We start from the raw sequence: 23,605 nt of genomic DNA on the forward strand, positions 1-23,605 counted from the left end.
TCAAAGAAAACCCCAAAAACCAATGCATGATAGGAATAAACAGGTAACTTTCTTTGGAGTGGAAGCGGAGAGATCGCACCAGATGCCAATTCTAGATGTTATCACACCTGTGGTCACTGCAGCAGCAGGTGAATCCACTTTGTCCAAAAGGGATCTATTCCATTCAATTGCAAATGATCTAGATAAGACAGAGAACTGCAGCACGGGGACATAGCCGAGTTGGTCAGGTTGAGTGGTGATGAGTTTGCTATTTGGATGAATAAAGAAAGTCAAAAGTGTGAAAGATAAAAAACAAAAGGAGGAAGTGTGAAAAGTGAATGGGCCAAATTGAGGTGCATATGAAGACGTATGCTTTCTTCCAATTCATTAAATCGGGCTAATATGAATCAGGTGAATTGAGTTCTGCTTTTGGAAACTGGGTTAAGAAGGGGTGCACCGTTCCTGGAGGTACTGCAATACCAGGTCAATGCGTGGAGTGGACAGAGCAAGCTCTTTTTCCATCTCCCTGTTCTAAAAATCCATTTAATATATGGTCCCCAGATAGGGGACGTATCAGATATTAAACTGATAAGAACAGATACTACACTTGATCTTAGCCAAAAGGCCGAGAAGCGATAACCAGAATTGGTTTGGGCCTCGAGTGGCACCCTGGCCTATGCCGGACACATCTTAGGGAGAGAGAGCGAGAGGGAGACAAACCCACGCCTACACAAGACATTTTGTCACCCAAGCCAACCCTTGAAAAGGCTGCTTTGCAGAGCCAAAACAAGAAGAATGGTGCGTTTTGCAGCCGCCGCCCACTGCAATGAATCTGAATAACTCCTCCTTTAGGGCGCAAGCAACTCCCCTCCCCCTTGCAGTCTTTCCAATTCACGATACAAAAAGACGGACAGGACAGGTTGCCTGACTTTCCGTCACTGCCACCCTTTGCCATCCTTACCCGTAGAAAGCCCTTTCATCATCCCCAAACCCTAATCTTTTCCCTTTCCTTCCCAGCCCCCAAACCCTGCCCTCTGTACCTTTCTCACCACCCGCTTCCCTTCTCCTGTCATCCCCCTACCACCCGGGAAAAAAAGAGATTGCCCCCTCCTTCCACTAGCCCACCCTCCCACCCAAAGAACAACTTCTTCTGCGCAGCTTGTTTTCTAGGCAGCAGCGCTATTGTGATGTCATCGGGGGGCATTGTGACAAGCCGCCAGTGTTCCGTCTCTTCATGTTGTGCACAGTTCAAACGGAAAATACATCAACAGGCAGACTACAGAAAAGCTTACTATCAAAGGTTAGAGGGGGGCTTTCTCAGAGGGCTTTTTACAGTTTTTCTATTCCCAATTAGCCGTTTAAGTGTACTTATTGAAAGTAGTAATTCTTTCATAGGCCGCCCTTTCTTAGTATTTGACGTTCCTTATATTGCGGTATGAGGCTTCGCAGTAGGTTGCAAACATTCATCACCCATGACTGTCCCCAATTGAGCTCAGAAGCTCAATGTCTATCATGACCTCTCTTTTAGAATGTCCAAGAGCAAGCAAACTATTCCTCCAGGAGAGGGCGCCAACAGACTACTAAAGAGATCATCATTACTCAAAGAAAACCCCAAAAACCAATGCATGATAGGAATAAACAGGTAACTTTCTTTGGAGTGGAAGCGGAGAGATCGCACCAGATGCCAATTCTAGATGTTATCACACCTGTGGTCACTGCAGCAGCAGGTGAATCCACTTTGTCCAAAAGGGATCTATTCCATTCAATTGCAAATGATCTAGATAAGACAGAGAACTGCAGCACGGGGACATAGCCGAGTTGGTCAGGTTGAGTGGTGATGAGTTTGCTATTTGGATGAATAAAGAAAGTCAAAAGTGTGAAAGATAAAAAACAAAAGGAGGAAGTGTGAAAAGTGAATGGGCCAAATTGAGGTGCATATGAAGACGTATGCTTTCTTCCAATTCATTAAATCGGGCTAATATGAATCAGGTGAATTGAGTTCTGCTTTTGGAAACTGGGTTAAGAAGGGGTGCACCGTTCCTGGAGGTACTGCAATACCAGGTCAATGCGTGGAGTGGACAGAGCAAGCTCTTTTTCCATCTCCCTGTTCTAAAAATCCATTTAATATATGGTCCCCAGATAGGGGACGTATCAGATATTAAACTGATAAGAACAGATACTACACTTGATCTTAGCCAAAAGGCCGAGAAGCGATAACCAGAATTGGTTTGGGCCTCGAGTGGCACCCTGGCCTATGCCGGACACATCTTAGGGAGAGAGAGCGAGAGGGAGACAAACCCACGCCTACACAAGACATTTTGTCACCCAAGCCAACCCTTGAAAAGGCTGCTTTGCAGAGCCAAAACAAGAAGAATGGTGCGTTTTGCAGCCGCCGCCCACTGCAATGAATCTGAATAACTCCTCCTTTAGGGCGCAAGCAACTCCCCTCCCCCTTGCAGTCTTTCCAATTCACGATACAAAAAGACGGACAGGACAGGTTGCCTGACTTTCCGTCACTGCCACCCTTTGCCATCCTTACCCGTAGAAAGCCCTTTCATCATCCCCAAACCCTAATCTTTTCCCTTTCCTTCCCAGCCCCCAAACCCTGCCCTCTGTACCTTTCTCACCACCCGCTTCCCTTCTCCTGTCATCCCCCTACCACCCGGGAAAAAAAGAGATTGCCCCCTCCTTCCACTAGCCCACCCTCCCACCCAAAGAACAACTTCTTCTGCGCAGCTTGTTTTCTAGGCAGCAGCGCTATTGTGATGTCATCGGGGGGCATTGTGACAAGCCGCCAGTGTTCCGTCTCTTCATGTTGTGCACAGTTCAAACGGAAAATACATCAACAGGCAGACTACAGAAAAGCTTACTATCAAAGGTTAGAGGGGGGCTTTCTCAGAGGGCTTTTTACAGTTTTTCTATTCCCAATTAGCCGTTTAAGTGTACTTATTGAAAGTAGTAATTCTTTCATAGGCCGCCCTTTCTTAGTATTTGACGTTCCTTATATTGCGGTATGAGGCTTCGCAGTAGGTTGCAAACATTCATCACCCATGACTGTCCCCAATTGAGCTCAGAAGCTCAATGTCTATCATGACCTCTCTTTTAGAATGTCCAAGAGCAAGCAAACTATTCCTCCAGGAGAGGGCGCCAACAGACTACTAAAGAGATCATCATTACTCAAAGAAAACCCCAAAAACCAATGCATGATAGGAATAAACAGGTAACTTTCTTTGGAGTGGAAGCGGAGAGATCGCACCAGATGCCAATTCTAGATGTTATCACACCTGTGGTCACTGCAGCAGCAGGTGAATCCACTTTGTCCAAAAGGGATCTATTCCATTCAATTGCAAATGATCTAGATAAGACAGAGAACTGCAGCACGGGGACATAGCCGAGTTGGTCAGGTTGAGTGGTGATGAGTTTGCTATTTGGATGAATAAAGAAAGTCAAAAGTGTGAAAGATAAAAAACAAAAGGAGGAAGTGTGAAAAGTGAATGGGCCAAATTGAGGTGCATATGAAGACGTATGCTTTCTTCCAATTCATTAAATCGGGCTAATATGAATCAGGTGAATTGAGTTCTGCTTTTGGAAACTGGGTTAAGAAGGGGTGCACCGTTCCTGGAGGTACTGCAATACCAGGTCAATGCGTGGAGTGGACAGAGCAAGCTCTTTTTCCATCTCCCTGTTCTAAAAATCCATTTAATATATGGTCCCCAGATAGGGGACGTATCAGATATTAAACTGATAAGAACAGATACTACACTTGATCTTAGCCAAAAGGCCGAGAAGCGATAACCAGAATTGGTTTGGGCCTCGAGTGGCACCCTGGCCTATGCCGGACACATCTTAGGGAGAGAGAGCGAGAGGGAGACAAACCCACGCCTACACAAGACATTTTGTCACCCAAGCCAACCCTTGAAAAGGCTGCTTTGCAGAGCCAAAACAAGAAGAATGGTGCGTTTTGCAGCCGCCGCCCACTGCAATGAATCTGAATAACTCCTCCTTTAGGGCGCAAGCAACTCCCCTCCCCCTTGCAGTCTTTCCAATTCACGATACAAAAAGACGGACAGGACAGGTTGCCTGACTTTCCGTCACTGCCACCCTTTGCCATCCTTACCCGTAGAAAGCCCTTTCATCATCCCCAAACCCTAATCTTTTCCCTTTCCTTCCCAGCCCCCAAACCCTGCCCTCTGTACCTTTCTCACCACCCGCTTCCCTTCTCCTGTCATCCCCCTACCACCCGGGAAAAAAAGAGATTGCCCCCTCCTTCCACTAGCCCACCCTCCCACCCAAAGAACAACTTCTTCTGCGCAGCTTGTTTTCTAGGCAGCAGCGCTATTGTGATGTCATCGGGGGGCATTGTGACAAGCCGCCAGTGTTCCGTCTCTTCATGTTGTGCACAGTTCAAACGGAAAATACATCAACAGGCAGACTACAGAAAAGCTTACTATCAAAGGTTAGAGGGGGGCTTTCTCAGAGGGCTTTTTACAGTTTTTCTATTCCCAATTAGCCGTTTAAGTGTACTTATTGAAAGTAGTAATTCTTTCATAGGCCGCCCTTTCTTAGTATTTGACGTTCCTTATATTGCGGTATGAGGCTTCGCAGTAGGTTGCAAACATTCATCTCACCCATGACTGTCCCCAATTGAGCTCAGAAGCTCAATGTCTATCATGACCTCTCTTTTAGAATGTCCAAGAGCAAGCAAACTATTCCTCCAGGAGAGGGCGCCAACAGACTACTAAAGAGATCATCATTACTCAAAGAAAACCCCAAAAACCAATGCATGATAGGAATAAACAGGTAACTTTCTTTGGAGTGGAAGCGGAGAGATCGCACCAGATGCCAATTCTAGATGTTATCACACCTGTGGTCACTGCAGCAGCAGGTGAATCCACTTTGTCCAAAAGGGATCTATTCCATTCAATTGCAAATGATCTAGATAAGACAGAGAACTGCAGCACGGGGACATAGCCGAGTTGGTCAGGTTGAGTGGTGATGAGTTTGCTATTTGGATGAATAAAGAAAGTCAAAAGTGTGAAAGATAAAAAACAAAAGGAGGAAGTGTGAAAAGTGAATGGGCCAAATTGAGGTGCATATGAAGACGTATGCTTTCTTCCAATTCATTAAATCGGGCTAATATGAATCAGGTGAATTGAGTTCTGCTTTTGGAAACTGGGTTAAGAAGGGGTGCACCGTTCCTGGAGGTACTGCAATACCAGGTCAATGCGTGGAGTGGACAGAGCAAGCTCTTTTTCCATCTCCCTGTTCTAAAAATCCATTTAATATATGGTCCCCAGATAGGGGACGTATCAGATATTAAACTGATAAGAACAGATACTACACTTGATCTTAGCCAAAAGGCCGAGAAGCGATAACCAGAATTGGTTTGGGCCTCGAGTGGCACCCTGGCCTATGCCGGACACATCTTAGGGAGAGAGAGCGAGAGGGAGACAAACCCACGCCTACACAAGACATTTTGTCACCCAAGCCAACCCTTGAAAAGGCTGCTTTGCAGAGCCAAAACAAGAAGAATGGTGCGTTTTGCAGCCGCCGCCCACTGCAATGAATCTGAATAACTCCTCCTTTAGGGCGCAAGCAACTCCCCTCCCCCTTGCAGTCTTTCCAATTCACGATACAAAAAGACGGACAGGACAGGTTGCCTGACTTTCCGTCACTGCCACCCTTTGCCATCCTTACCCGTAGAAAGCCCTTTCATCATCCCCAAACCCTAATCTTTTCCCTTTCCTTCCCAGCCCCCAAACCCTGCCCTCTGTACCTTTCTCACCACCCGCTTCCCTTCTCCTGTCATCCCCCTACCACCCGGGAAAAAAAGAGATTGCCCCCTCCTTCCACTAGCCCACCCTCCCACCCAAAGAACAACTTCTTCTGCGCAGCTTGTTTTCTAGGCAGCAGCGCTATTGTGATGTCATCGGGGGGCATTGTGACAAGCCGCCAGTGTTCCGTCTCTTCATGTTGTGCACAGTTCAAACGGAAAATACATCAACAGGCAGACTACAGAAAAGCTTACTATCAAAGGTTAGAGGGGGGCTTTCTCAGAGGGCTTTTTACAGTTTTTCTATTCCCAATTAGCCGTTTAAGTGTACTTATTGAAAGTAGTAATTCTTTCATAGGCCGCCCTTTCTTAGTATTTGACGTTCCTTATATTGCGGTATGAGGCTTCGCAGTAGGTTGCAAACATTCATCACCCATGACTGTCCCCAATTGAGCTCAGAAGCTCAATGTCTATCATGACCTCTCTTTTAGAATGTCCAAGAGCAAGCAAACTATTCCTCCAGGAGAGGGCGCCAACAGACTACTAAAGAGATCATCATTACTCAAAGAAAACCCCAAAAACCAATGCATGATAGGAATAAACAGGTAACTTTCTTTGGAGTGGAAGCGGAGAGATCGCACCAGATGCCAATTCTAGATGTTATCACACCTGTGGTCACTGCAGCAGCAGGTGAATCCACTTTGTCCAAAAGGGATCTATTCCATTCAATTGCAAATGATCTAGATAAGACAGAGAACTGCAGCACGGGGACATAGCCGAGTTGGTCAGGTTGAGTGGTGATGAGTTTGCTATTTGGATGAATAAAGAAAGTCAAAAGTGTGAAAGATAAAAAACAAAAGGAGGAAGTGTGAAAAGTGAATGGGCCAAATTGAGGTGCATATGAAGACGTATGCTTTCTTCCAATTCATTAAATCGGGCTAATATGAATCAGGTGAATTGAGTTCTGCTTTTGGAAACTGGGTTAAGAAGGGGTGCACCGTTCCTGGAGGTACTGCAATACCAGGTCAATGCGTGGAGTGGACAGAGCAAGCTCTTTTTCCATCTCCCTGTTCTAAAAATCCATTTAATATATGGTCCCCAGATAGGGGACGTATCAGATATTAAACTGATAAGAACAGATACTACACTTGATCTTAGCCAAAAGGCCGAGAAGCGATAACCAGAATTGGTTTGGGCCTCGAGTGGCACCCTGGCCTATGCCGGACACATCTTAGGGAGAGAGAGCGAGAGGGAGACAAACCCACGCCTACACAAGACATTTTGTCACCCAAGCCAACCCTTGAAAAGGCTGCTTTGCAGAGCCAAAACAAGAAGAATGGTGCGTTTTGCAGCCGCCGCCCACTGCAATGAATCTGAATAACTCCTCCTTTAGGGCGCAAGCAACTCCCCTCCCCCTTGCAGTCTTTCCAATTCACGATACAAAAAGACGGACAGGACAGGTTGCCTGACTTTCCGTCACTGCCACCCTTTGCCATCCTTACCCGTAGAAAGCCCTTTCATCATCCCCAAACCCTAATCTTTTCCCTTTCCTTCCCAGCCCCCAAACCCTGCCCTCTGTACCTTTCTCACCACCCGCTTCCCTTCTCCTGTCATCCCCCTACCACCCGGGAAAAAAAGAGATTGCCCCCTCCTTCCACTAGCCCACCCTCCCACCCAAAGAACAACTTCTTCTGCGCAGCTTGTTTTCTAGGCAGCAGCGCTATTGTGATGTCATCGGGGGGCATTGTGACAAGCCGCCAGTGTTCCGTCTCTTCATGTTGTGCACAGTTCAAACGGAAAATACATCAACAGGCAGACTACAGAAAAGCTTACTATCAAAGGTTAGAGGGGGGCTTTCTCAGAGGGCTTTTTACAGTTTTTCTATTCCCAATTAGCCGTTTAAGTGTACTTATTGAAAGTAGTAATTCTTTCATAGGCCGCCCTTTCTTAGTATTTGACGTTCCTTATATTGCGGTATGAGGCTTCGCAGTAGGTTGCAAACATTCATCACCCATGACTGTCCCCAATTGAGCTCAGAAGCTCAATGTCTATCATGACCTCTCTTTTAGAATGTCCAAGAGCAAGCAAACTATTCCTCCAGGAGAGGGCGCCAACAGACTACTAAAGAGATCATCATTACTCAAAGAAAACCCCAAAAACCAATGCATGATAGGAATAAACAGGTAACTTTCTTTGGAGTGGAAGCGGAGAGATCGCACCAGATGCCAATTCTAGATGTTATCACACCTGTGGTCACTGCAGCAGCAGGTGAATCCACTTTGTCCAAAAGGGATCTATTCCATTCAATTGCAAATGATCTAGATAAGACAGAGAACTGCAGCACGGGGACATAGCCGAGTTGGTCAGGTTGAGTGGTGATGAGTTTGCTATTTGGATGAATAAAGAAAGTCAAAAGTGTGAAAGATAAAAAACAAAAGGAGGAAGTGTGAAAAGTGAATGGGCCAAATTGAGGTGCATATGAAGACGTATGCTTTCTTCCAATTCATTAAATCGGGCTAATATGAATCAGGTGAATTGAGTTCTGCTTTTGGAAACTGGGTTAAGAAGGGGTGCACCGTTCCTGGAGGTACTGCAATACCAGGTCAATGCGTGGAGTGGACAGAGCAAGCTCTTTTTCCATCTCCCTGTTCTAAAAATCCATTTAATATATGGTCCCCAGATAGGGGACGTATCAGATATTAAACTGATAAGAACAGATACTACACTTGATCTTAGCCAAAAGGCCGAGAAGCGATAACCAGAATTGGTTTGGGCCTCGAGTGGCACCCTGGCCTATGCCGGACACATCTTAGGGAGAGAGAGCGAGAGGGAGACAAACCCACGCCTACACAAGACATTTTGTCACCCAAGCCAACCCTTGAAAAGGCTGCTTTGCAGAGCCAAAACAAGAAGAATGGTGCGTTTTGCAGCCGCCGCCCACTGCAATGAATCTGAATAACTCCTCCTTTAGGGCGCAAGCAACTCCCCTCCCCCTTGCAGTCTTTCCAATTCACGATACAAAAAGACGGACAGGACAGGTTGCCTGACTTTCCGTCACTGCCACCCTTTGCCATCCTTACCCGTAGAAAGCCCTTTCATCATCCCCAAACCCTAATCTTTTCCCTTTCCTTCCCAGCCCCCAAACCCTGCCCTCTGTACCTTTCTCACCACCCGCTTCCCTTCTCCTGTCATCCCCCTACCACCCGGGAAAAAAAGAGATTGCCCCCTCCTTCCACTAGCCCACCCTCCCACCCAAAGAACAACTTCTTCTGCGCAGCTTGTTTTCTAGGCAGCAGCGCTATTGTGATGTCATCGGGGGGCATTGTGACAAGCCGCCAGTGTTCCGTCTCTTCATGTTGTGCACAGTTCAAACGGAAAATACATCAACAGGCAGACTACAGAAAAGCTTACTATCAAAGGTTAGAGGGGGGCTTTCTCAGAGGGCTTTTTACAGTTTTTCTATTCCCAATTAGCCGTTTAAGTGTACTTATTGAAAGTAGTAATTCTTTCATAGGCCGCCCTTTCTTAGTATTTGACGTTCCTTATATTGCGGTATGAGGCTTCGCAGTAGGTTGCAAACATTCATCACCCATGACTGTCCCCAATTGAGCTCAGAAGCTCAATGTCTATCATGACCTCTCTTTTAGAATGTCCAAGAGCAAGCAAACTATTCCTCCAGGAGAGGGCGCCAACAGACTACTAAAGAGATCATCATTACTCAAAGAAAACCCCAAAAACCAATGCATGATAGGAATAAACAGGTAACTTTCTTTGGAGTGGAAGCGGAGAGATCGCACCAGATGCCAATTCTAGATGTTATCACACCTGTGGTCACTGCAGCAGCAGGTGAATCCACTTTGTCCAAAAGGGATCTATTCCATTCAATTGCAAATGATCTAGATAAGACAGAGAACTGCAGCACGGGGACATAGCCGAGTTGGTCAGGTTGAGTGGTGATGAGTTTGCTATTTGGATGAATAAAGAAAGTCAAAAGTGTGAAAGATAAAAAACAAAAGGAGGAAGTGTGAAAAGTGAATGGGCCAAATTGAGGTGCATATGAAGACGTATGCTTTCTTCCAATTCATTAAATCGGGCTAATATGAATCAGGTGAATTGAGTTCTGCTTTTGGAAACTGGGTTAAGAAGGGGTGCACCGTTCCTGGAGGTACTGCAATACCAGGTCAATGCGTGGAGTGGACAGAGCAAGCTCTTTTTCCATCTCCCTGTTCTAAAAATCCATTTAATATATGGTCCCCAGATAGGGGACGTATCAGATATTAAACTGATAAGAACAGATACTACACTTGATCTTAGCCAAAAGGCCGAGAAGCGATAACCAGAATTGGTTTGGGCCTCGAGTGGCACCCTGGCCTATGCCGGACACATCTTAGGGAGAGAGAGCGAGAGGGAGACAAACCCACGCCTACACAAGACATTTTGTCACCCAAGCCAACCCTTGAAAAGGCTGCTTTGCAGAGCCAAAACAAGAAGAATGGTGCGTTTTGCAGCCGCCGCCCACTGCAATGAATCTGAATAACTCCTCCTTTAGGGCGCAAGCAACTCCCCTCCCCCTTGCAGTCTTTCCAATTCACGATACAAAAAGACGGACAGGACAGGTTGCCTGACTTTCCGTCACTGCCACCCTTTGCCATCCTTACCCGTAGAAAGCCCTTTCATCATCCCCAAACCCTAATCTTTTCCCTTTCCTTCCCAGCCCCCAAACCCTGCCCTCTGTACCTTTCTCACCACCCGCTTCCCTTCTCCTGTCATCCCCCTACCACCCGGGAAAAAAAGAGATTGCCCCCTCCTTCCACTAGCCCACCCTCCCACCCAAAGAACAACTTCTTCTGCGCAGCTTGTTTTCTAGGCAGCAGCGCTATTGTGATGTCATCGGGGGGCATTGTGACAAGCCGCCAGTGTTCCGTCTCTTCATGTTGTGCACAGTTCAAACGGAAAATACATCAACAGGCAGACTACAGAAAAGCTTACTATCAAAGGTTAGAGGGGGGCTTTCTCAGAGGGCTTTTTACAGTTTTTCTATTCCCAATTAGCCGTTTAAGTGTACTTATTGAAAGTAGTAATTCTTTCATAGGCCGCCCTTTCTTAGTATTTGACGTTCCTTATATTGCGGTATGAGGCTTCGCAGTAGGTTGCAAACATTCATCACCCATGACTGTCCCCAATTGAGCTCAGAAGCTCAATGTCTATCATGACCTCTCTTTTAGAATGTCCAAGAGCAAGCAAACTATTCCTCCAGGAGAGGGCGCCAACAGACTACTAAAGAGATCATCATTACTCAAAGAAAACCCCAAAAACCAATGCATGATAGGAATAAACAGGTAACTTTCTTTGGAGTGGAAGCGGAGAGATCGCACCAGATGCCAATTCTAGATGTTATCACACCTGTGGTCACTGCAGCAGCAGGTGAATCCACTTTGTCCAAAAGGGATCTATTCCATTCAATTGCAAATGATCTAGATAAGACAGAGAACTGCAGCACGGGGACATAGCCGAGTTGGTCAGGTTGAGTGGTGATGAGTTTGCTATTTGGATGAATAAAGAAAGTCAAAAGTGTGAAAGATAAAAAACAAAAGGAGGAAGTGTGAAAAGTGAATGGGCCAAATTGAGGTGCATATGAAGACGTATGCTTTCTTCCAATTCATTAAATCGGGCTAATATGAATCAGGTGAATTGAGTTCTGCTTTTGGAAACTGGGTTAAGAAGGGGTGCACCGTTCCTGGAGGTACTGCAATACCAGGTCAATGCGTGGAGTGGACAGAGCAAGCTCTTTTTCCATCTCCCTGTTCTAAAAATCCATTTAATATATGGTCCCCAGATAGGGGACGTATCAGATATTAAACTGATAAGAACAGATACTACACTTGATCTTAGCCAAAAGGCCGAGAAGCGATAACCAGAATTGGTTTGGGCCTCGAGTGGCACCCTGGCCTATGCCGGACACATCTTAGGGAGAGAGAGCGAGAGGGAGACAAACCCACGCCTACACAAGACATTTTGTCACCCAAGCCAACCCTTGAAAAGGCTGCTTTGCAGAGCCAAAACAAGAAGAATGGTGCGTTTTGCAGCCGCCGCCCACTGCAATGAATCTGAATAACTCCTCCTTTAGGGCGCAAGCAACTCCCCTCCCCCTTGCAGTCTTTCCAATTCACGATACAAAAAGACGGACAGGACAGGTTGCCTGACTTTCCGTCACTGCCACCCTTTGCCATCCTTACCCGTAGAAAGCCCTTTCATCATCCCCAAACCCTAATCTTTTCCCTTTCCTTCCCAGCCCCCAAACCCTGCCCTCTGTACCTTTCTCACCACCCGCTTCCCTTCTCCTGTCATCCCCCTACCACCCGGGAAAAAAAGAGATTGCCCCCTCCTTCCACTAGCCCACCCTCCCACCCAAAGAACAACTTCTTCTGCGCAGCTTGTTTTCTAGGCAGCAGCGCTATTGTGATGTCATCGGGGGGCATTGTGACAAGCCGCCAGTGTTCCGTCTCTTCATGTTGTGCACAGTTCAAACGGAAAATACATCAACAGGCAGACTACAGAAAAGCTTACTATCAAAGGTTAGAGGGGGGCTTTCTCAGAGGGCTTTTTACAGTTTTTCTATTCCCAATTAGCCGTTTAAGTGTACTTATTGAAAGTAGTAATTCTTTCATAGGCCGCCCTTTCTTAGTATTTGACGTTCCTTATATTGCGGTATGAGGCTTCGCAGTAGGTTGCAAACATTCATCACCCATGACTGTCCCCAATTGAGCTCAGAAGCTCAATGTCTATCATGACCTCTCTTTTAGAATGTCCAAGAGCAAGCAAACTATTCCTCCAGGAGAGGGCGCCAACAGACTACTAAAGAGATCATCATTACTCAAAGAAAACCCCAAAAACCAATGCATGATAGGAATAAACAGGTAACTTTCTTTGGAGTGGAAGCGGAGAGATCGCACCAGATGCCAATTCTAGATGTTATCACACCTGTGGTCACTGCAGCAGCAGGTGAATCCACTTTGTCCAAAAGGGATCTATTCCATTCAATTGCAAATGATCTAGATAAGACAGAGAACTGCAGCACGGGGACATAGCCGAGTTGGTCAGGTTGAGTGGTGATGAGTTTGCTATTTGGATGAATAAAGAAAGTCAAAAGTGTGAAAGATAAAAAACAAAAGGAGGAAGTGTGAAAAGTGAATGGGCCAAATTGAGGTGCATATGAAGACGTATGCTTTCTTCCAATTCATTAAATCGGGCTAATATGAATCAGGTGAATTGAGTTCTGCTTTTGGAAACTGGGTTAAGAAGGGGTGCACCGTTCCTGGAGGTACTGCAATACCAGGTCAATGCGTGGAGTGGACAGAGCAAGCTCTTTTTCCATCTCCCTGTTCTAAAAATCCATTTAATATATGGTCCCCAGATAGGGGACGTATCAGATATTAAACTGATAAGAACAGATACTACACTTGATCTTAGCCAAAAGGCCGAGAAGCGATAACCAGAATTGGTTTGGGCCTCGAGTGGCACCCTGGCCTATGCCGGACACATCTTAGGGAGAGAGAGCGAGAGGGAGACAAACCCACGCCTACACAAGACATTTTGTCACCCAAGCCAACCCTTGAAAAGGCTGCTTTGCAGAGCCGAAAACAAGAAGAATGGTGCGTTTTGCAGCCGCCGCCCACTGCAATGAATCTGAATAACTCCTCCTTTAGGGCGCAAGCAACTCCCCTCCCCCTTGCAGTCTTTCCAATTCACGATACAAAAAGACGGACAGGACAGGTTGCCTGACTTTCCGTCACTGCCACCCTTTGCCATCCTTACCCGTAGAAAGCCCTTTCATCATCCCCAAACCCTAATCTTTTCCCTTTCCTTCCCAGCCCCCAAACCCTGCCCTCTGTACCTTTCTCACCACCCGCTTCCCTTCTCCTGTCATCCCCCTACCACCCGGGAAAAAAAGAGATTGCCCCCTCCTTCCACTAGCCCACCCTCCCACCCAAAGAACAACTTCTTCTGCGCAGCTTGTTTTCTAGGCAGCAGCGCTATTGTGATGTCATCGGGGGGCATTGTGACAAGCCGCCAGTGTTCCGTCTCTTCATGTTGTGCACAGTTCAAACGGAAAATACATCAACAGGCAGACTACAGAAAAGCTTACTATCAAAGGTTAGAGGGGGGCTTTCTCAGAGGGCTTTTTACAGTTTTTCTATTCCCAATTAGCCGTTTAAGTGTACTTATTGAAAGTAGTAATTCTTTCATAGGCCGCCCTTTCTTAGTATTTGACGTTCCTTATATTGCGGTATGAGGCTTCGCAGTAGGTTGCAAACATTCATCACCCATGACTGTCCCCAATTGAGCTCAGAAGCTCAATGTCTATCATGACCTCTCTTTTAGAATGTCCAAGAGCAAGCAAACTATTCCTCCAGGAGAGGGCGCCAACAGACTACTAAAGAGATCATCATTACTCAAAGAAAACCCCAAAAACCAATGCATGATAGGAATAAACAGGTAACTTTCTTTGGAGTGGAAGCGGAGAGATCGCACCAGATGCCAATTCTAGATGTTATCACACCTGTGGTCACTGCAGCAGCAGGTGAATCCACTTTGTCCAAAAGGGATCTATTCCATTCAATTGCAAATGATCTAGATAAGACAGAGAACTGCAGCACGGGGACATAGCCGAGTTGGTCAGGTTGAGTGGTGATGAGTTTGCTATTTGGATGAATAAAGAAAGTCAAAAGTGTGAAAGATAAAAAACAAAAGGAGGAAGTGTGAAAAGTGAATGGGCCAAATTGAGGTGCATATGAAGACGTATGCTTTCTTCCAATTCATTAAATCGGGCTAATATGAATCAGGTGAATTGAGTTCTGCTTTTGGAAACTGGGTTAAGAAGGGGTGCACCGTTCCTGGAGGTACTGCAATACCAGGTCAATGCGTGGAGTGGACAGAGCAAGCTCTTTTTCCATCTCCCTGTTCTAAAAATCCATTTAATATATGGTCCCCAGATAGGGGACGTATCAGATATTAAACTGATAAGAACAGATACTACACTTGATCTTAGCCAAAAGGCCGAGAAGCGATAACCAGAATTGGTTTGGGCCTCGAGTGGCACCCTGGCCTATGCCGGACACATCTTAGGGAGAGAGAGCGAGAGGGAGACAAACCCACGCCTACACAAGACATTTTGTCACCCAAGCCAACCCTTGAAAAGGCTGCTTTGCAGAGCCAAAACAAGAAGAATGGTGCGTTTTGCAGCCGCCGCCCACTGCAATGAATCTGAATAACTCCTCCTTTAGGGCGCAAGCAACTCCCCTCCCCCTTGCAGTCTTTCCAATTCACGATACAAAAAGACGGACAGGACAGGTTGCCTGACTTTCCGTCACTGCCACCCTTTGCCATCCTTACCCGTAGAAAGCCCTTTCATCATCCCCAAACCCTAATCTTTTCCCTTTCCTTCCCAGCCCCCAAACCCTGCCCTCTGTACCTTTCTCACCACCCGCTTCCCTTCTCCTGTCATCCCCCTACCACCCGGGAAAAAAAGAGATTGCCCCCTCCTTCCACTAGCCCACCCTCCCACCCAAAGAACAACTTCTTCTGCGCAGCTTGTTTTCTAGGCAGCAGCGCTATTGTGATGTCATCGGGGGGCATTGTGACAAGCCGCCAGTGTTCCGTCTCTTCATGTTGTGCACAGTTCAAACGGAAAATACATCAACAGGCAGACTACAGAAAAGCTTACTATCAAAGGTTAGAGGGGGGCTTTCTCAGAGGGCTTTTTACAGTTTTTCTATTCCCAATTAGCCGTTTAAGTGTACTTATTGAAAGTAGTAATTCTTTCATAGGCCGCCCTTTCTTAGTATTTGACGTTCCTTATATTGCGGTATGAGGCTTCGCAGTAGGTTGCAAACATTCATCACCCATGACTGTCCCCAATTGAGCTCAGAAGCTCAATGTCTATCATGACCTCTCTTTTAGAATGTCCAAGAGCAAGCAAACTATTCCTCCAGGAGAGGGCGCCAACAGACTACTAAAGAGATCATCATTACTCAAAGAAAACCCCAAAAACCAATGCATGATAGGAATAAACAGGTAACTTTCTTTGGAGTGGAAGCGGAGAGATCGCACCAGATGCCAATTCTAGATGTTATCACACCTGTGGTCACTGCAGCAGCAGGTGAATCCACTTTGTCCAAAAGGGATCTATTCCATTCAATTGCAAATGATCTAGATAAGACAGAGAACTGCAGCACGGGGACATAGCCGAGTTGGTCAGGTTGAGTGGTGATGAGTTTGCTATTTGGATGAATAAAGAAAGTCAAAAGTGTGAAAGATAAAAAACAAAAGGAGGAAGTGTGAAAAGTGAATGGGCCAAATTGAGGTGCATATGAAGACGTATGCTTTCTTCCAATTCATTAAATCGGGCTAATATGAATCAGGTGAATTGAGTTCTGCTTTTGGAAACTGGGTTAAGAAGGGGTGCACCGTTCCTGGAGGTACTGCAATACCAGGTCAATGCGTGGAGTGGACAGAGCAAGCTCTTTTTCCATCTCCCTGTTCTAAAAATCCATTTAATATATGGTCCCCAGATAGGGGACGTATCAGATATTAAACTGATAAGAACAGATACTACACTTGATCTTAGCCAAAAGGCCGAGAAGCGATAACCAGAATTGGTTTGGGCCTCGAGTGGCACCCTGGCCTATGCCGGACACATCTTAGGGAGAGAGAGCGAGAGGGAGACAAACCCACGCCTACACAAGACATTTTGTCACCCAAGCCAACCCTTGAAAAGGCTGCTTTGCAGAGCCAAAACAAGAAGAATGGTGCGTTTTGCAGCCGCCGCCCACTGCAATGAATCTGAATAACTCCTCCTTTAGGGCGCAAGCAACTCCCCTCCCCCTTGCAGTCTTTCCAATTCACGATACAAAAAGACGGACAGGACAGGTTGCCTGACTTTCCGTCACTGCCACCCTTTGCCATCCTTACCCGTAGAAAGCCCTTTCATCATCCCCAAACCCTAATCTTTTCCCTTTCCTTCCCAGCCCCCAAACCCTGCCCTCTGTACCTTTCTCACCACCCGCTTCCCTTCTCCTGTCATCCCCCTACCACCCGGGAAAAAAAGAGATTGCCCCCTCCTTCCACTAGCCCACCCTCCCACCCAAAGAACAACTTCTTCTGCGCAGCTTGTTTTCTAGGCAGCAGCGCTATTGTGATGTCATCGGGGGGCATTGTGACAAGCCGCCAGTGTTCCGTCTCTTCATGTTGTGCACAGTTCAAACGGAAAATACATCAACAGGCAGACTACAGAAAAGCTTACTATCAAAGGTTAGAGGGGGGCTTTCTCAGAGGGCTTTTTACAGTTTTTCTATTCCCAATTAGCCGTTTAAGTGTACTTATTGAAAGTAGTAATTCTTTCATAGGCCGCCCTTTCTTAGTATTTGACGTTCCTTATATTGCGGTATGAGGCTTCGCAGTAGGTTGCAAACATTCATCACCCATGACTGTCCCCAATTGAGCTCAGAAGCTCAATGTCTATCATGACCTCTCTTTTAGAATGTCCAAGAGCAAGCAAACTATTCCTCCAGGAGAGGGCGCCAACAGACTACTAAAGAGATCATCATTACTCAAAGAAAACCCCAAAAACCAATGCATGATAGGAATAAACAGGTAACTTTCTTTGGAGTGGAAGCGGAGAGATCGCACCAGATGCCAATTCTAGATGTTATCACACCTGTGGTCACTGCAGCAGCAGGTGAATCCACTTTGTCCAAAAGGGATCTATTCCATTCAATTGCAAATGATCTAGATAAGACAGAGAACTGCAGCACGGGGACATAGCCGAGTTGGTCAGGTTGAGTGGTGATGAGTTTGCTATTTGGATGAATAAAGAAAGTCAAAAGTGTGAAAGATAAAAAACAAAAGGAGGAAGTGTGAAAAGTGAATGGGCCAAATTGAGGTGCATATGAAGACGTATGCTTTCTTCCAATTCATTAAATCGGGCTAATATGAATCAGGTGAATTGAGTTCTGCTTTTGGAAACTGGGTTAAGAAGGGGTGCACCGTTCCTGGAGGTACTGCAATACCAGGTCAATGCGTGGAGTGGACAGAGCAAGCTCTTTTTCCATCTCCCTGTTCTAAAAATCCATTTAATATATGGTCCCCAGATAGGGGACGTATCAGATATTAAACTGATAAGAACAGATACTACACTTGATCTTAGCCAAAAGGCCGAGAAGCGATAACCAGAATTGGTTTGGGCCTCGAGTGGCACCCTGGCCTATGCCGGACACATCTTAGGGAGAGAGAGCGAGAGGGAGACAAACCCACGCCTACACAAGACATTTTGTCACCCAAGCCAACCCTTGAAAAGGCTGCTTTGCAGAGCCAAAACAAGAAGAATGGTGCGTTTTGCAGCCGCCGCCCACTGCAATGAATCTGAATAACTCCTCCTTTAGGGCGCAAGCAACTCCCCTCCCCCTTGCAGTCTTTCCAATTCACGATACAAAAAGACGGACAGGACAGGTTGCCTGACTTTCCGTCACTGCCACCCTTTGCCATCCTTACCCGTAGAAAGCCCTTTCATCATCCCCAAACCCTAATCTTTTCCCTTTCCTTCCCAGCCCCCAAACCCTGCCCTCTGTACCTTTCTCACCACCCGCTTCCCTTCTCCTGTCATCCCCCTACCACCCGGGAAAAAAAGAGATTGCCCCCTCCTTCCACTAGCCCACCCTCCCACCCAAAGAACAACTTCTTCTGCGCAGCTTGTTTTCTAGGCAGCAGCGCTATTGTGATGTCATCGGGGGGCATTGTGACAAGCCGCCAGTGTTCCGTCTCTTCATGTTGTGCACAGTTCAAACGGAAAATACATCAACAGGCAGACTACAGAAAAGCTTACTATCAAAGGTTAGAGGGGGGCTTTCTCAGAGGGCTTTTTACAGTTTTTCTATTCCCAATTAGCCGTTTAAGTGTACTTATTGAAAGTAGTAATTCTTTCATAGGCCGCCCTTTCTTAGTATTTGACGTTCCTTATATTGCGGTATGAGGCTTCGCAGTAGGTTGCAAACATTCATCACCCATGACTGTCCCCAATTGAGCTCAGAAGCTCAATGTCTATCATGACCTCTCTTTTAGAATGTCCAAGAGCAAGCAAACTATTCCTCCAGGAGAGGGCGCCAACAGACTACTAAAGAGATCATCATTACTCAAAGAAAACCCCAAAAACCAATGCATGATAGGAATAAACAGGTAACTTTCTTTGGAGTGGAAGCGGAGAGATCGCACCAGATGCCAATTCTAGATGTTATCACACCTGTGGTCACTGCAGCAGCAGGTGAATCCACTTTGTCCAAAAGGGATCTATTCCATTCAATTGCAAATGATCTAGATAAGACAGAGAACTGCAGCACGGGGACATAGCCGAGTTGGTCAGGTTGAGTGGTGATGAGTTTGCTATTTGGATGAATAAAGAAAGTCAAAAGTGTGAAAGATAAAAAACAAAAGGAGGAAGTGTGAAAAGTGAATGGGCCAAATTGAGGTGCATATGAAGACGTATGCTTTCTTCCAATTCATTAAATCGGGCTAATATGAATCAGGTGAATTGAGTTCTGCTTTTGGAAACTGGGTTAAGAAGGGGTGCACCGTTCCTGGAGGTACTGCAATACCAGGTCAATGCGTGGAGTGGACAGAGCAAGCTCTTTTTCCATCTCCCTGTTCTAAAAATCCATTTAATATATGGTCCCCAGATAGGGGACGTATCAGATATTAAACTGATAAGAACAGATACTACACTTGATCTTAGCCAAAAGGCCGAGAAGCGATAACCAGAATTGGTTTGGGCCTCGAGTGGCACCCTGGCCTATGCCGGACACATCTTAGGGAGAGAGAGCGAGAGGGAGACAAACCCACGCCTACACAAGACATTTTGTCACCCAAGCCAACCCTTGAAAAGGCTGCTTTGCAGAGCCAAAACAAGAAGAATGGTGCGTTTTGCAGCCGCCGCCCACTGCAATGAATCTGAATAACTCCTCCTTTAGGGCGCAAGCAACTCCCCTCCCCCTTGCAGTCTTTCCAATTCACGATACAAAAAGACGGACAGGACAGGTTGCCTGACTTTCCGTCACTGCCACCCTTTGCCATCCTTACCCGTAGAAAGCCCTTTCATCATCCCCAAACCCTAATCTTTTCCCTTTCCTTCCCAGCCCCCAAACCCTGCCCTCTGTACCTTTCTCACCACCCGCTTCCCTTCTCCTGTCATCCCCCTACCACCCGGGAAAAAAAGAGATTGCCCCCTCCTTCCACTAGCCCACCCTCCCACCCAAAGAACAACTTCTTCTGCGCAGCTTGTTTTCTAGGCAGCAGCGCTATTGTGATGTCATCGGGGGGCATTGTGACAAGCCGCCAGTGTTCCGTCTCTTCATGTTGTGCACAGTTCAAACGGAAAATACATCAACAGGCAGACTACAGAAAAGCTTACTATCAAAGGTTAGAGGGGGGCTTTCTCAGAGGGCTTTTTACAGTTTTTCTATTCCCAATTAGCCGTTTAAGTGTACTTATTGAAAGTAGTAATTCTTTCATAGGCCGCCCTTTCTTAGTATTTGACGTTCCTTATATTGCGGTATGAGGCTTCGCAGTAGGTTGCAAACATTCATCACCCATGACTGTCCCCAATTGAGCTCAGAAGCTCAATGTCTATCATGACCTCTCTTTTAGAATGTCCAAGAGCAAGCAAACTATTCCTCCAGGAGAGGGCGCCAACAGACTACTAAAGAGATCATCATTACTCAAAGAAAACCCCAAAAACCAATGCATGATAGGAATAAACAGGTAACTTTCTTTGGAGTGGAAGCGGAGAGATCGCACCAGATGCCAATTCTAGATGTTATCACACCTGTGGTCACTGCAGCAGCAGGTGAATCCACTTTGTCCAAAAGGGATCTATTCCATTCAATTGCAAATGATCTAGATAAGACAGAGAACTGCAGCACGGGGACATAGCCGAGTTGGTCAGGTTGAGTGGTGATGAGTTTGCTATTTGGATGAATAAAGAAAGTCAAAAGTGTGAAAGATAAAAAACAAAAGGAGGAAGTGTGAAAAGTGAATGGGCCAAATTGAGGTGCATATGAAGACGTATGCTTTCTTCCAATTCATTAAATCGGGCTAATATGAATCAGGTGAATTGAGTTCTGCTTTTGGAAACTGGGTTAAGAAGGGGTGCACCGTTCCTGGAGGTACTGCAATACCAGGTCAATGCGTGGAGTGGACAGAGCAAGCTCTTTTTCCATCTCCCTGTTCTAAAAATCCATTTAATATATGGTCCCCAGATAGGGGACGTATCAGATATTAAACTGATAAGAACAGATACTACACTTGATCTTAGCCAAAAGGCCGAGAAGCGATAACCAGAATTGGTTTGGGCCTCGAGTGGCACCCTGGCCTATGCCGGACACATCTTAGGGAGAGAGAGCGAGAGGGAGACAAACCCACGCCTACACAAGACATTTTGTCACCCAAGCCAACCCTTGAAAAGGCTGCTTTGCAGAGCCAAAACAAGAAGAATGGTGCGTTTTGCAGCCGCCGCCCACTGCAATGAATCTGAATAACTCCTCCTTTAGGGCGCAAGCAACTCCCCTCCCCCTTGCAGTCTTTCCAATTCACGATACAAAAAGACGGACAGGACAGGTTGCCTGACTTTCCGTCACTGCCACCCTTTGCCATCCTTACCCGTAGAAAGCCCTTTCATCATCCCCAAACCCTAATCTTTTCCCTTTCCTTCCCAGCCCCCAAACCCTGCCCTCTGTACCTTTCTCACCACCCGCTTCCCTTCTCCTGTCATCCCCCTACCACCCGGGAAAAAAAGAGATTGCCCCCTCCTTCCACTAGCCCACCCTCCCACCCAAAGAACAACTTCTTCTGCGCAGCTTGTTTTCTAGGCAGCAGCGCTATTGTGATGTCATCGGGGGGCATTGTGACAAGCCGCCAGTGTTCCGTCTCTTCATGTTGTGCACAGTTCAAACGGAAAATACATCAACAGGCAGACTACAGAAAAGCTTACTATCAAAGGTTAGAGGGGGGCTTTCTCAGAGGGCTTTTTACAGTTTTTCTATTCCCAATTAGCCGTTTAAGTGTACTTATTGAAAGTAGTAATTCTTTCATAGGCCGCCCTTTCTTAGTATTTGACGTTCCTTATATTGCGGTATGAGGCTTCGCAGTAGGTTGCAAACATTCATCACCCATGACTGTCCCCAATTGAGCTCAGAAGCTCAATGTCTATCATGACCTCTCTTTTAGAATGTCCAAGAGCAAGCAAACTATTCCTCCAGGAGAGGGCGCCAACAGACTACTAAAGAGATCATCATTACTCAAAGAAAACCCCAAAAACCAATGCATGATAGGAATAAACAGGTAACTTTCTTTGGAGTGGAAGCGGAGAGATCGCACCAGATGCCAATTCTAGATGTTATCACACCTGTGGTCACTGCAGCAGCAGGTGAATCCACTTTGTCCAAAAGGGATCTATTCCATTCAATTGCAAATGATCTAGATAAGACAGAGAACTGCAGCACGGGGACATAGCCGAGTTGGTCAGGTTGAGTGGTGATGAGTTTGCTATTTGGATGAATAAAGAAAGTCAAAAGTGTGAAAGATAAAAAACAAAAGGAGGAAGTGTGAAAAGTGAATGGGCCAAATTGAGGTGCATATGAAGACGTATGCTTTCTTCCAATTCATTAAATCGGGCTAATATGAATCAGGTAGAATTGAGTTCTGCTTTTGGAAACTGGGTTAAGAAGGGGTGCACCGTTCCTGGAGGTACTGCAATACCAGGTCAATGCGTGGAGTGGACAGAGCAAGCTCTTTTTCCATCTCCCTGTTCTAAAAATCCATTTAATATATGGTCCCCAGATAGGGGACGTATCAGATATTAAACTGATAAGAACAGATACTACACTTGATCTTAGCCAAAAGGCCGAGAAGCGATAACCAGAATTGGTTTGGGCCTCGAGTGGCACCCTGGCCTATGCCGGACACATCTTAGGGAGAGAGAGCGAGAGGGAGACAAACCCACGCCTACACAAGACATTTTGTCACCCAAGCCAACCCTTGAAAAGGCTGCTTTGCAGAGCCAAAACAAGAAGAATGGTGCGTTTTGCAGCCGCCGCCCACTGCAATGAATCTGAATAACTCCTCCTTTAGGGCGCAAGCAACTCCCCTCCCCCTTGCAGTCTTTCCAATTCACGATACAAAAAGACGGACAGGACAGGTTGCCTGACTTTCCGTCACTGCCACCCTTTGCCATCCTTACCCGTAGAAAGCCCTTTCATCATCCCCAAACCCTAATCTTTTCCCTTTCCTTCCCAGCCCCCAAACCCTGCCCTCTGTACCTTTCTCACCACCCGCTTCCCTTCTCCTGTCATCCCCCTACCACCCGGGAAAAAAAGAGATTGCCCCCTCCTTCCACTAGCCCACCCTCCCACCCAAAGAACAACTTCTTCTGCGCAGCTTGTTTTCTAGGCAGCAGCGCTATTGTGATGTCATCGGGGGGCATTGTGACAAGCCGCCAGTGTTCCGTCTCTTCATGTTGTGCACAGTTCAAACGGAAAATACATCAACAGGCAGACTACAGAAAAGCTTACTATCAAAGGTTAGAGGGGGGCTTTCTCAGAGGGCTTTTTACAGTTTTTCTATTCCCAATTAGCCGTTTAAGTGTACTTATTGAAAGTAGTAATTCTTTCATAGGCCGCCCTTTCTTAGTATTTGACGTTCCTTATATTGCGGTATGAGGCTTCGCAGTAGGTTGCAAACATTCATCACCCATGACTGTCCCCAATTGAGCTCAGAAGCTCAATGTCTATCATGACCTCTCTTTTAGAA

General features: G+C 46.3%; 15 non-coding genes across 15 annotated transcripts; all 15 read right to left on the reverse strand.

Moving 5' to 3' along the window:
- Positions 1 to 425: 425 nt before the first annotated feature.
- Positions 426 to 616, reverse strand: LOC142269900 (U2 spliceosomal RNA). The gene has a single exon (XR_012735286.1). It is a non-coding gene; the product is annotated as a U2 spliceosomal RNA (small nuclear RNA).
- Positions 617 to 2,003: 1,387 nt separating this feature from the next.
- Positions 2,004 to 2,194, reverse strand: LOC142269922 (U2 spliceosomal RNA). Its single transcript, XR_012735304.1, has one exon. It is a non-coding gene; the product is annotated as a U2 spliceosomal RNA (small nuclear RNA).
- Positions 2,195 to 3,581: 1,387 nt separating this feature from the next.
- Positions 3,582 to 3,772, reverse strand: LOC142269934 (U2 spliceosomal RNA). Its single transcript, XR_012735315.1, has one exon. It is a non-coding gene; the product is annotated as a U2 spliceosomal RNA (small nuclear RNA).
- A 1,389-nt stretch (positions 3,773 to 5,161) lies between these two features.
- Positions 5,162 to 5,352, reverse strand: LOC142269946 (U2 spliceosomal RNA). Its single transcript, XR_012735326.1, has one exon. It is a non-coding gene; the product is annotated as a U2 spliceosomal RNA (small nuclear RNA).
- Positions 5,353 to 6,739: 1,387 nt separating this feature from the next.
- On the reverse strand, positions 6,740 to 6,930 carry LOC142269959 (U2 spliceosomal RNA). Its single transcript, XR_012735337.1, has one exon. It is a non-coding gene; the product is annotated as a U2 spliceosomal RNA (small nuclear RNA).
- Positions 6,931 to 8,317: 1,387 nt separating this feature from the next.
- LOC142269906 (U2 spliceosomal RNA) lies at positions 8,318 to 8,508 on the reverse strand. Its single transcript, XR_012735292.1, has one exon. It is a non-coding gene; the product is annotated as a U2 spliceosomal RNA (small nuclear RNA).
- A 1,387-nt stretch (positions 8,509 to 9,895) lies between these two features.
- LOC142269912 (U2 spliceosomal RNA) lies at positions 9,896 to 10,086 on the reverse strand. The gene has a single exon (XR_012735295.1). It is a non-coding gene; the product is annotated as a U2 spliceosomal RNA (small nuclear RNA).
- Positions 10,087 to 11,473: 1,387 nt separating this feature from the next.
- On the reverse strand, positions 11,474 to 11,664 carry LOC142269913 (U2 spliceosomal RNA). Its single transcript, XR_012735296.1, has one exon. It is a non-coding gene; the product is annotated as a U2 spliceosomal RNA (small nuclear RNA).
- Positions 11,665 to 13,051: 1,387 nt separating this feature from the next.
- Positions 13,052 to 13,242, reverse strand: LOC142269914 (U2 spliceosomal RNA). The gene has a single exon (XR_012735297.1). It is a non-coding gene; the product is annotated as a U2 spliceosomal RNA (small nuclear RNA).
- Positions 13,243 to 14,630: 1,388 nt separating this feature from the next.
- LOC142269915 (U2 spliceosomal RNA) lies at positions 14,631 to 14,821 on the reverse strand. The gene has a single exon (XR_012735298.1). It is a non-coding gene; the product is annotated as a U2 spliceosomal RNA (small nuclear RNA).
- Positions 14,822 to 16,208: 1,387 nt separating this feature from the next.
- Positions 16,209 to 16,399, reverse strand: LOC142269916 (U2 spliceosomal RNA). Its single transcript, XR_012735299.1, has one exon. It is a non-coding gene; the product is annotated as a U2 spliceosomal RNA (small nuclear RNA).
- A 1,387-nt stretch (positions 16,400 to 17,786) lies between these two features.
- Positions 17,787 to 17,977, reverse strand: LOC142269917 (U2 spliceosomal RNA). The gene has a single exon (XR_012735300.1). It is a non-coding gene; the product is annotated as a U2 spliceosomal RNA (small nuclear RNA).
- Positions 17,978 to 19,364: 1,387 nt separating this feature from the next.
- LOC142269918 (U2 spliceosomal RNA) lies at positions 19,365 to 19,555 on the reverse strand. Its single transcript, XR_012735301.1, has one exon. It is a non-coding gene; the product is annotated as a U2 spliceosomal RNA (small nuclear RNA).
- Positions 19,556 to 20,942: 1,387 nt separating this feature from the next.
- On the reverse strand, positions 20,943 to 21,133 carry LOC142269919 (U2 spliceosomal RNA). The gene has a single exon (XR_012735302.1). It is a non-coding gene; the product is annotated as a U2 spliceosomal RNA (small nuclear RNA).
- A 1,388-nt stretch (positions 21,134 to 22,521) lies between these two features.
- On the reverse strand, positions 22,522 to 22,712 carry LOC142269920 (U2 spliceosomal RNA). The gene has a single exon (XR_012735303.1). It is a non-coding gene; the product is annotated as a U2 spliceosomal RNA (small nuclear RNA).
- Between the last annotated feature and the right edge of the window lie 893 nt (positions 22,713 to 23,605).

Source organism: Anomaloglossus baeobatrachus, unplaced genomic scaffold (assembly GCF_048569485.1).
Source record: "Anomaloglossus baeobatrachus isolate aAnoBae1 unplaced genomic scaffold, aAnoBae1.hap1 Scaffold_3246, whole genome shotgun sequence".
In the NCBI taxonomy this organism is placed as follows: domain Eukaryota; kingdom Metazoa; phylum Chordata; class Amphibia; order Anura; family Aromobatidae; genus Anomaloglossus; species Anomaloglossus baeobatrachus.